Below are 10370 nucleotides of genomic sequence, written 5' to 3' on the forward strand. Positions count from 1 at the left end.
GCTGTTGGTGTGGTCTTTGTTTGACATGGGTGTCCCTAAGTCAGTACGTCCATTTCCGAGCCCACGATGGCATGGGGAGCTGTCCCAGACTTCCATTAAGCTGCTCCTTTTGTGATCTGGTATCAGAAGTCACACACCATCACTTCTGCCTTATTTTATCAGTTCATTAGTTAGATGAGTCACTAATTCCAGCCCACACTCAAGAGGAAGGGAATTAGGCTCCACTTTCTGAAAGGAGTACAAGATTTTGTGGGCATATTTTCCGCTACCACAGTCTGCCTGCTGGCCACAGATTATTTACACCCCTCACTGTATTAGTCTTCTATTTCTGCTCTAATAAATTACCACAAGCCTAGTGACCTAAAACAACACGAATTTATTATATTGCAGTTCTGGAGGTCCGAAGTCCAGTATGGGTCTCACAGGGCTAGAATCAGGTGTCAGTAGGACTGTGTTCCTGCTGGAGGGTCTAGGGGAGAATCTGTCTGCTTGACTTACAGCTTCTAAGAGGCACCCACATTCCTTGGCTTGTGGCTCCTTCTTCTGTCTTCAAAGCCAGCAACGCTGGGCCAAGTCCTTCCTCTGCTGCCTTTTGAGTCTCTTTCTCCCACCTTGTTCTTCCACTCTTAAGGATGCTCATGTGACATTGGGCCCACCCAGTATTTTCTTGACAATCCAGGATAGTCTATTCATATCCAGCAACCATAATTTCATCTGCAACCGGAATTCCCCTTTGCCATGCCCCCTAATATAGTCATAGGTCCTGGGGATTAGGATGTGGACATCTTTAGGAGGCTGTCCACAGTCCCATATACAGAATATACTCACCCTGTTTAAAGATTCCCCAGAAGCCTTACCCTTTCCAGCATCAGCTTAAAATCCAGGATGTCATCATTTACCTGAAGATGTCACCAGATGTGGATGAGGCTTCTTGGGCATAATTTCTCAAGTATAGTAGCTCTATATCCAAAGACTTGTGAACTAAAAGGAATTTTTATCTATCCCTGACATGTTCAACCACAGTGGTGGGACCGGCATAGGATAACTGCAGTGGACATTCCTATTCAAAAAGGGGAACGCGGGAGGCACCTAAGAGCCACTGGTCCCTGGCAGCTTTGAAATTCAGTGGGGTGAGTGTTGGAGGCTCCTTGATGAGGATGCACCCGTGCACCCGTTGGGGAGTGATTCTCCATGGGATAAAGCTCCCCGGAATGTGGAAGTCCCTCCCAGCAGATATCCCCTAGATCTTGCATTAGTCAGCTCGGGCTGCCAAACAGAACACCGTAGACTGGGTGGCTGAAACAGCAGTCACTTATTTTCTCATAGTTTTGGAAGTCGGAAGTGTAAGTTCAAGATGCTGGCAGGGTTGGTTTTGGAGGAAGCTTGTCTTCTAGGCTTGCAGACAGATGCCTTCTTGCTTCGTCCTCTCTGCTCATGTGCAAGAGAGTGAGTTCTTGTGTCTTCTCTTCTTATAAGGACACCAGTCCTATCAGATTTGGCCCCATTTAACCTTATTTATGACCTCATTTAACCTTAATTGCCTTGTTAAAGGCCCTAAGTCCACATGCAGCCATATTAGGGGTTAGGGCTTCAGCATCTGACTGTGAGGAACACAGTTTGGTCCATAACATCTCACTGGCTGGAGCTGGGCCATGTGGCTCCTAGCTGCCAAGGTGGTGGGGGATGTGGGGGACAGAATTGTTAATGATTGGCCAAACCGTATGAGGCCTCCACCACTCATGTCCTGTTACCTGGGGTCGTGCTCTGAACCAAGCTGGGATTCTGTTAGCAAGGACAAAGTGGGAAATGGATGTGAGATTGACAGTTGGCAGGGTCTGCCACACTGTCCCCAGCGATGCTCCTGACCAAGCGTCTAGTCACACTCCTTGAGCCTAGGGACACAGGGCAGAGATGGTGGGCACCAATTCGTTCTGACCCCACCTCCCCAAGGAGACTTGCCCCGTCTCTGCCCCTCCATCTCCATGCACTGATCTGGCCTGTGCTTTCCAAGGCCTGATCTTTGTCCAGTCCTTCAAGACTGTGAGACACTGTGTACTCCCTACACATCCCCTTTTTCTGGCTTAAATTACCCAGATGGTTCTTGCTGCTTGCATTCAATGACTACTGCTGAATGCTCACTTTAAAAGTAATAGAAATAACACATGATATATATTATGAATGTGTATGTGTGTGTGTGTATATATAATATATATATGTTTTCCATTTTGCTACATAGTCCTTCTGTTCATAATTTCAACACCACAAATGCAGTCTTCTTACCCGAGACTTGGTTGTCACCTCTGCACCCCTTCTTCCATTGCTGAGCATCTCCAATCATTTTCTACAATAAATTCCCAGAAGCGGGACTGCCGGCAAATGGGATGAATATTTTTACAGCTCTTGACATATGCAAGAGGCCTGTGGTAAATTATACTCTCAACAGCAATGTGTAGCACTGTTTTTTTTTAAATTCCATCTCACTATATATTTGTAATTTAAAAAGAAAGAAAATGTTGTTTTCTTTTTCTTTTCACATATCTCAATTCCTAAATTAGAGAATTCCTGTCAAACTATGTCCCCAAGTTTTCTGGTTTGGGAACTGTGGGGATGTGGTAAGAAGGGAGATGGGGGAAATGGACAATCTTTTTTTTTTTTTTTTGAGACTAAGTCTCACTGCATCACCCAGGCTGGAGTGCAGTGGCATGATCTCAGCTCACTGCAACCTCCACCTCCTGGGTTCAAGCAGTTCTCCTGCCTCAACCTCCTGAGTAGCTGGGATTACAGGCATGCACCACCACGTCCGGCTGATTTTTGTATTTTTAGTAGAGATGGGGTTTTACCATGTTGGCCAGGCTGATCTCGAACTCCTGACCCCAGGTGATCCGCCCGCCTTGGCCTCCCAAAGTGCTGGGATTACAGGCATGAGCTACGGCGCCTGGCCAAAATGGACAATCTTTTATTCCATGTTACAGCTACACATGCAAACGCACAGCACACACACGCTTGCACGCATTAGCAGTTTACTCCTCAGCTCCTCCTCAGAGAAGCAGAATAGAGAAACTGAAGACGGGCTGAAAAGGGCAGATCCTGCCAACACACTTAAACTGGAGGAAAGCTAAGAATCCAGCCATGGCAGACCATCTGAAGTCCCTCTCTGGCTTCTCCTACTAGCCCATCGTCCTTGAGCCACAGTCCCTGCGTCTTAGCATTGTGAAGCACTGGGCTCTTGGGGTTCAGATCTTGTCCCTTTTCTTGCCAGTGACCTCGGGCAACTCAATCTCCCTTAGCCTCATCCTGTGGAACCCGGGATGAGAACAGAACTTTCTCCTAAGGGGGTTGTGAGAAGAAATAACTCCTGGGACCTGCCTAGCACCAAGCCTGGAGCAAAGTCAGTACTGAATAAATATTAAGCTGCCAATATTATTGTCCTGCCTATGTGCATTCTCGTTGCCTCCTGGAAAGTGGTATTGATTGTGATTCGTGTTCATCCTGCAGACAGGTATGTCATCCCTTGAATATCACTGCACTTGTTTCCCAGGGCTGCCATGACAAAGTACCTCAAACCAGGTGGTTTAAAACAACAGAGGTAGGTGCATAGCTCATGCTTGGAATCCCAGCACTTGGGGAGGCCAAGGTGGGTGGATTGCTTGAGCTCAGGAGTTTGAGGCCAGCCTGGGCAACATAGTGAGAGCCCATCTCTACAAAAAAAATGCAAAATTAGGTGTAGTGGCACGTGCCTGTGATCCCAGCTACTCAGGAGGCTGAGGTGGGAGGATCACCTGAGCCTGTGAGGTTGAGGCCGCAGTGAGCCAAGATCACACCACTGCACTCCAGCCTGGGCAACAGAGCGAGACCCTGTCTCAAAAATAAATCAATAAAACAACAGATATTTCTACCTTCCCAGTTCTGGAGGCCACAGTGTTGACAGAGCCATGCTCCTGGAGGGGAATCCTTCCTTGCCTCTTCCTGGCTGCGGCTGGTTTGCTGGCAATCTCGGGCATTCCTTGCAGCCGCATCGCTCCAGTCCTGTCTTCACGTGGCACTCTCCCTGTGTTCATGTCTTCACACGGCTGTCTCCTTACAAGGATGCCGGTCATAGTGAATGAGGGTCCACGCTACTTCACTGTGACCTCATCTTAAGAAATTACACCTGCAACAACCCTATTCCCAAGTAAGGCCACATTCTGAAGTGCTGGGGGTTAGGACTTCAACATATTGCGGGGGTCGGTGTGGGGGAGTGGCAGAAGTCAACTCAAACCCACCATTTTGATTTGGATGGCTGCTTCTCAGCAGAGGAGATATTCAAGCATTTTCACCATTGGTCAGGCACTGTCGACCAACAGCTAGGAGGTCGATCCTAGAAATGAGGATTTAGAGAAAAGCCCCCAATGAGGGTGGAGGAAAACGAGCCTTCCTCCTTTCTCTGAGTAGTGAGTTCCAACGTGTGGAGCCTCCTGGAGCTGCAGGTGGTGTCTGGAGGTCTAGACTCTGATGCGGACCCACATCAGGAACTGGGTGTGGCATGTGCTGCATAGCTGGGGTTGAGGCAGCTTCAAGAAGCAGTTGTGGGTTGTGTCCTTGTTTTGAGTCCCTTCTGCTGCTTTCCAGAAACTTTAGTAAAACCTTATTAAATGTCCCTGCTCGGTCTCATGGGTTTGTGCAGGGTGGGGAGGGGAAGGGATGGGGTGTGGCTGTATTTCTGAAGGAAGAATCAAGGGCGGGTTCTCTCCCTTCTCCAAAGCCCGATGGGAATGTGGCGGAGGTTATTGGTGGAAGAGCCGCTCCTCCCCAGGGCCAGAGCGATCTGGGCAAATGCAGTGGGAAAGAACCTGGGGCTGCCTCCTGAGCATGCAGGAGCCCTCTGGGAACCACTGGGACGCGGAGGAATACCAGGGATGTTTCTGAATGTTGCTAGTGGGCACATGTACCAAAATAATTTAGGTGAAAAGAAAAAAAAGGAAGGGACCCCTGTCGTATGGGGCTAGGTATAACTTGGGGTTGGTGGTGAACGGGAATCGTGAATTGCTCTCAGGGAGTTGACAGTCTGGGAAGGCAGGGATGCAGGAAGTCATGGGTCCACAGTGGCGGGTGGAGAAGCACTGGATGCTGTAGGGGCACACGGGATGGGTACCTAAGCCAGGAAGGCTTCCTGGAGGAAGAAACTTCTGAGAGGCTGGAAGGAAAAGTGGGAGCAGTGACATGTTTTTCGGGTGAAAGGAGTGGCATGTCCTTCTATAGTTGAGGGACAGCCAGGCAGGCCAGGGAGCTGGAGTGGGGCCTCAGGGATCAGCCAAGACAGAAACTGCAGGGGTTTGGGTGCTGTGGGTGGTGGAGGGTGGGGTGGAGGTGAGCCAGGAGCCTGGGGAAGGAAGCAGAGCCCATGAAGAGCCTTCCAGACTGAGGCATTTGGGTTTTAACTTGAGGTCAGTGGAAGGTCATGGACCAGGTTTATGCAGAGGGGTGAGCTGATCAGAGCTGGACTTTGAAATGATTTTTTTTTTTTTTTCCTGAGACAGAGTCTCGCCCTGTCACCCGGGCTGGAGTGCAGTGGCGTGATCTTGGCTCACTGCAACTTCCGCCTCCCAAGTTCAAGCGATTCTCCTGCCTCAGCTTCCCAAGTAGCTGGGATTATAGCACCTACCACCATGCCCAACTAATTTTTGTATTTTTAATGGAGACGGGGTTTTGCCATATTGGCCAGGCTGGTCTCAAACTCCTGACCTCAGGCAATCTGCTCACCTCGGCCTCCCAAAATGCTGGGATTACAGGCGTGGGCCACCGTGCCCAGCCTTGAAATGATTTAAAAAATTTATCATCTACTGATTATCCCCATACTCAAGGCCACAGGCCCCAGCTCAAAGGCACTGCAGTTACTCTACAAATGACACCAGAATTGTTCCACTTGTACTCTATCCTATTGGTGTGGATCCTAGATCATCCCTCTCCAGCTGCTGTGGAAAGACCTTTCTGGTTTTTGGACAGCCTACCTGGGTTTCTCCCAAGAGGCAGCCTCCCTGACGACTACCCAGGGATCAAACTCTGTAGCTCAAGGCCAAGGGATGTCCAACCCAGACTTCTAGGATTTGACTGCCCAATCCAAGACCTGCTCCTCCACAACCCTTGCTCATGTGGGAGAGAAACTAGGCAGCTCTGCACAGGAGCTGTGGCTAAGATGTGGCAGTGAGGTCAGGACCTACATCAGACAGACCATCATCAGGCACGATTAGATCATCATGCATGTAGACAGAGATGGCAACTAAGTGGCTGGTGAGCCTCCGCACCGCTGCCTGTGGCCTTGGCAGACATTACTAATCAATTGCATCACTGTCACACTGAGTCAACCCCAAGCTGCAGACAGCCACCATCAGTCAAAGTTGATACCTGGGGGGAAGTGACTTGCCATACTTAGACGCTGACAGGATCCAAAGTTCAGTGTGACTGTGAGTCAGAAGCCAGGCGGGAGAGCAGGAATGTTAAAAAGCAGTGAGGTAAAGGGCAGGGCACGGGGCGGTCAGGCTGGTAGAGCAGAACTGCTGGTGGGGAAGGAGGTGATGATCCACATTCATCAGAACTTTAGTTTACAGAGCACTTTCACTAAATGCCCACCACTCTTGAGGTAGGAGTGACTCATTTCCATATCACAGGTGAGGGAATGGAGGCCAAGAGAAGGGTATGCACCTGGCGTCACCCAGCACAGCAGCTACTGTCTTGGTCTACGGAAGACACACCTCCTCTGAGGTAACAGCCTCAGAGGTTACCGGGTAAGCAGAGGCCTCAGATAAGATTCTCCCCTCACAGTGTACCCTGAAGCGGGACCCCAGGGAGAGAAGGCAGTTGGAGCTGAGTCGGCAGTGCGTGCTGTTAGGTGATTGACCCCTGGCTGGGGGCGGGGGGAGCCCTGATGTGTAGCACGTGCTGATTTCTTTCTTCTCTTTCTTTCTTCCTTTTTTTTTTTTTTTTTTTTTTGACAGTCTCACTCTGTCGCCCAGGCTGGAGTGCATGGCACGATCTTGGCTCACTGCAACTTCTGCCTCCCAGGTTCAAGTGATTCTCCTGCCTCAGCCTCCAGAGTAGCTGGGATTACAGGCGCCTGCCACCACGCCCGGCTAATTTTTGTATTTTTAGTAGAGACGGGGTTTCACCATGTTGGCCAGGCTGGTCTTGAACTCCTGACCTCAGGTGATCTGCCTGCCTCGGCCTCCCAAAGTGCTGGGATTACAGGCGTGAGACATAGCGCCTGGCCAGAAATTCTGGTTTTTAAAGAGAAGCCTGATACCCACATTTTTATGTGAAATCTGATTTTTAAATTCTGGCAACTATTTAAAAACATTTAGCTGGCTGCCGTGACATGCACCTGTAGTCCCAGCTGCTTGGGAGGCTGAGGTGGGAGGACTGCTTGAGTCCAGGAGTTTGGGTGCTGCAATGCATGATGGTCTTGCCTGTGAATAGCCACAGCACCACTCCAGCCTGGGTGACACTGCAAGACCCCATCTCTTAAAAAAAAAAATTAAACACATCTCAGGCCACTGTCAGCAGCCTCTGTTGTTTTTTTGAGACAGAGTTTCACTCTTGTAGCCCAGGCTGGAGTGCAATGGCACAATCTCAGCTCACTGCAACCTCCGCCTCCTGGGTTCAAGTGATTCTCCTGCCTCAGCCTCCCTGGTAGCAGGAACTACAGGTGCATGCCATCACGCCCAGCTGATTTTTGTATTTTTAGTTGAGATGGGGTTTTGCCATGTTAGCCAGGCTGGTGTCGAATTCCTGACCTCAGGTGATCTGCCTGTTTTGGCCTCCCAAAGTTCTAGGATTACAGGCATGAGCCATCGCACCTGGCCCACCCTCCGGTTTTGAGTGTAAACCTTTGCTGAGTGGTGGAGGTCTCTCACTTCCCTGCCTGGGCTCCCAGCTGCCCCTCTGCTTCCTCCCCTGCCAGCCCATGGCTGTGCCCACCCTGAGACCACTCCCTCAGCTCCCTCCAGTGCAGGTCGCTTCTCCACGCTGTCCCGAGGTGGGGGTTGCTGCCAGCCCATGTTGCTGCCCCTGCATCGTAGCCTTGCTGTGGACCCCGAGCCCCTCCTCCCCACTTCTTGCCTGACCTTGGCACAAAGGCGGTGACTCCAAGGATTCCCACGCCCCAGCCCCTTCGTTCCTTGGCCTGCTCTCCTCCACTCACTCCCACGAGTGCACCCAGGTACAGGGAACGTCAGCCATGCCTCTTATCCCCAGGCCACCTCCTTGAGTCCCGCGGTTCTCGGAGCCCCACTGCGCTGCATCAGTCCCGCCAACCGTCCTTGGCTCCCCGCACCCAGCCTGGACTCCAGGCCTTCCACTGGCCTGGCTCCCTGCACTCGCCTCAGCTCCCTGTCCCGCTCTGCTGTGCCAGACTGTCCCGGCCCAGCGCCTCCTCGGTGGAACCTGACTCTCCCCTACTCCGAATCTTCACACAGCTTGTGGCCTGGTCCCGCCGGAACCCAAAACCCGTGCCACCAACCTCAGGTGGAACCTAGTGCTTCCCAGAGGCCCCAGGGCATGGTGGTGCTCCCGTCTGAGATCACTCATTCTCGTCCCCTCCTCCCCTCAACCTCAGGTCTCCAGCCCTGGTACTTGTCCTCAGTCTCTGCTCACTGAGGAATCAGAGGCACTGACGGGACCCCACCATTCAGGCGGGTTGTGAGCCAGGACGCTACCCTCCGAGAATCGGGTACAGCTAGTACCGGGCTGTGGGGCACTGGGCCCAGAGGGTGCCCTGGGAGCATGACTACATCCGGCTCTAGCATCTGTGCCAAAGCAGGGTCCCCTGCGTCCTGCCCAGGGCGCCCACCTGCCCAGGACAGACGTCCCACGGGAAGTGCATTCTTCAGATCGGCCTCCAGAGGGCGCCGTGATCGCAGCGCTGAGCTGCCTGCCCTCAAGTCCTGCTGACGGGCCGCCTGCCCATCTTTGTGCCAGGGCCAGGCCAATGTTGCTTCGCAGATGAAGGGCACCCTGCCCCATCCTGGGCAGGACCCTGCACACAACAGGGTCACCTCCCCTTTTATCCAGGGGATCTGACCCCAGTGATCTGTGGCCCAGCACCCAGGGCCTGGAGGGTGGGCAGAACTCAGCTCCTCCCTTCTTTTTTTTTTTTTGAGACCGAGTTTTGCTCGTTGCCCAGGCTGGAGTGCAGTGGCGCAGTCTCGGCTCACTGCAACCTCTGCCTCCCAAGTTCAAGTGATTCTCCTGCCTCAGCCTCCCAAGTACCTGGGATTACAGGTGCCCGCCACCATGCCTGGCTAATTTTTGTATTTTTTGTACAGATGGAGTTTCACCATCTTGGCCAGGCTGGTCACAAACTCCTGACCTCAGGTGATCCACCCCCCCTTGGCCTCCCAAAATGCTGGGATTACAGGTGTTAGCCACTGCACCCAGCCCCTCCCTGTTCTTTATCATCCACTGAGCCTCCACAGCTCGGAGAGATGGACTGCACACGGGCGCATGTGGCAGTGCGGAGCTCAGGGCTGGTCACTCCAGGTGCTCAGGCTGACATCTTGGCATCTCTCAGAAGGAAAGAGGTGGAAGGTTGGGAGATGCCCCTGCAGAGCCTGAGTGCTCTCAACAGCAGGGACCACCACTCTTTGCCCCTCCACCCGTCACAGGCCTCGCTTGGAAGGTGCCTGAGCTCTCCTCCACAGGCTGCTCCTGAAGGAGGTGGCCAGGGGCAGGGGCTGGATAGGGTGCCCTTTTGGCCTGGCCACCCACTCCCTGGTGCCAGGCATGCTGCACGTTCCCTGGTCTGGGTTCTGTCATCGTGGATGGTGGCCTTGGGCAAGCAAGACCCTGCCCATCCCCGGCCTTGGCCTCTCTACCTGCAAACTATGGGGGCCCTTCCCATGGCCGGAGTTCATGAGCATCCCAGCCCCAGCGGCCAGGGGTAAGTTCCAGTGGTGCGTGTCACCCACTGACCTGCTCACACCTGTAGCCCCGACATCTGCCCTCTGCTTGGCCAGCAGTAGCCCCACTTTTCCAGGACTACATGTGAAGCTGTTTGGGTGCAGGCTGCTTGTGGAGGGAGGGGACAGTGCCTCTGAAAAGAACCCACCCTCCCTCCTCCTGAGCCAAGGCCCTGCTCCCATCCGGCCTGCAGGAAGCAGGGTGTCAAGCCGCAGGGATTCTAATATGAGCCCTGGGGCAACCACATCTGAAACTGCAGGGGCTTGTTACCGATGCAGACACCCAGGCCCAGACCAGTGGATTTGCTCCCCTTTCCCTCCAGGCACCTCCGGTGATTTCAATCCAGTGGTCATTCTGGTCTGTCCATGCGGTTCAGGCAAGTGGGGTGGGGCTGCAGAGAGGGCTCAGCTGCAGGCCCCAGAAATCTACATCCACCACCA

Source organism: Pan troglodytes, chromosome 12 (assembly GCF_028858775.2).
Source record: "Pan troglodytes isolate AG18354 chromosome 12, NHGRI_mPanTro3-v2.0_pri, whole genome shotgun sequence".
Taxonomy (NCBI): domain Eukaryota; kingdom Metazoa; phylum Chordata; class Mammalia; order Primates; family Hominidae; genus Pan; species Pan troglodytes.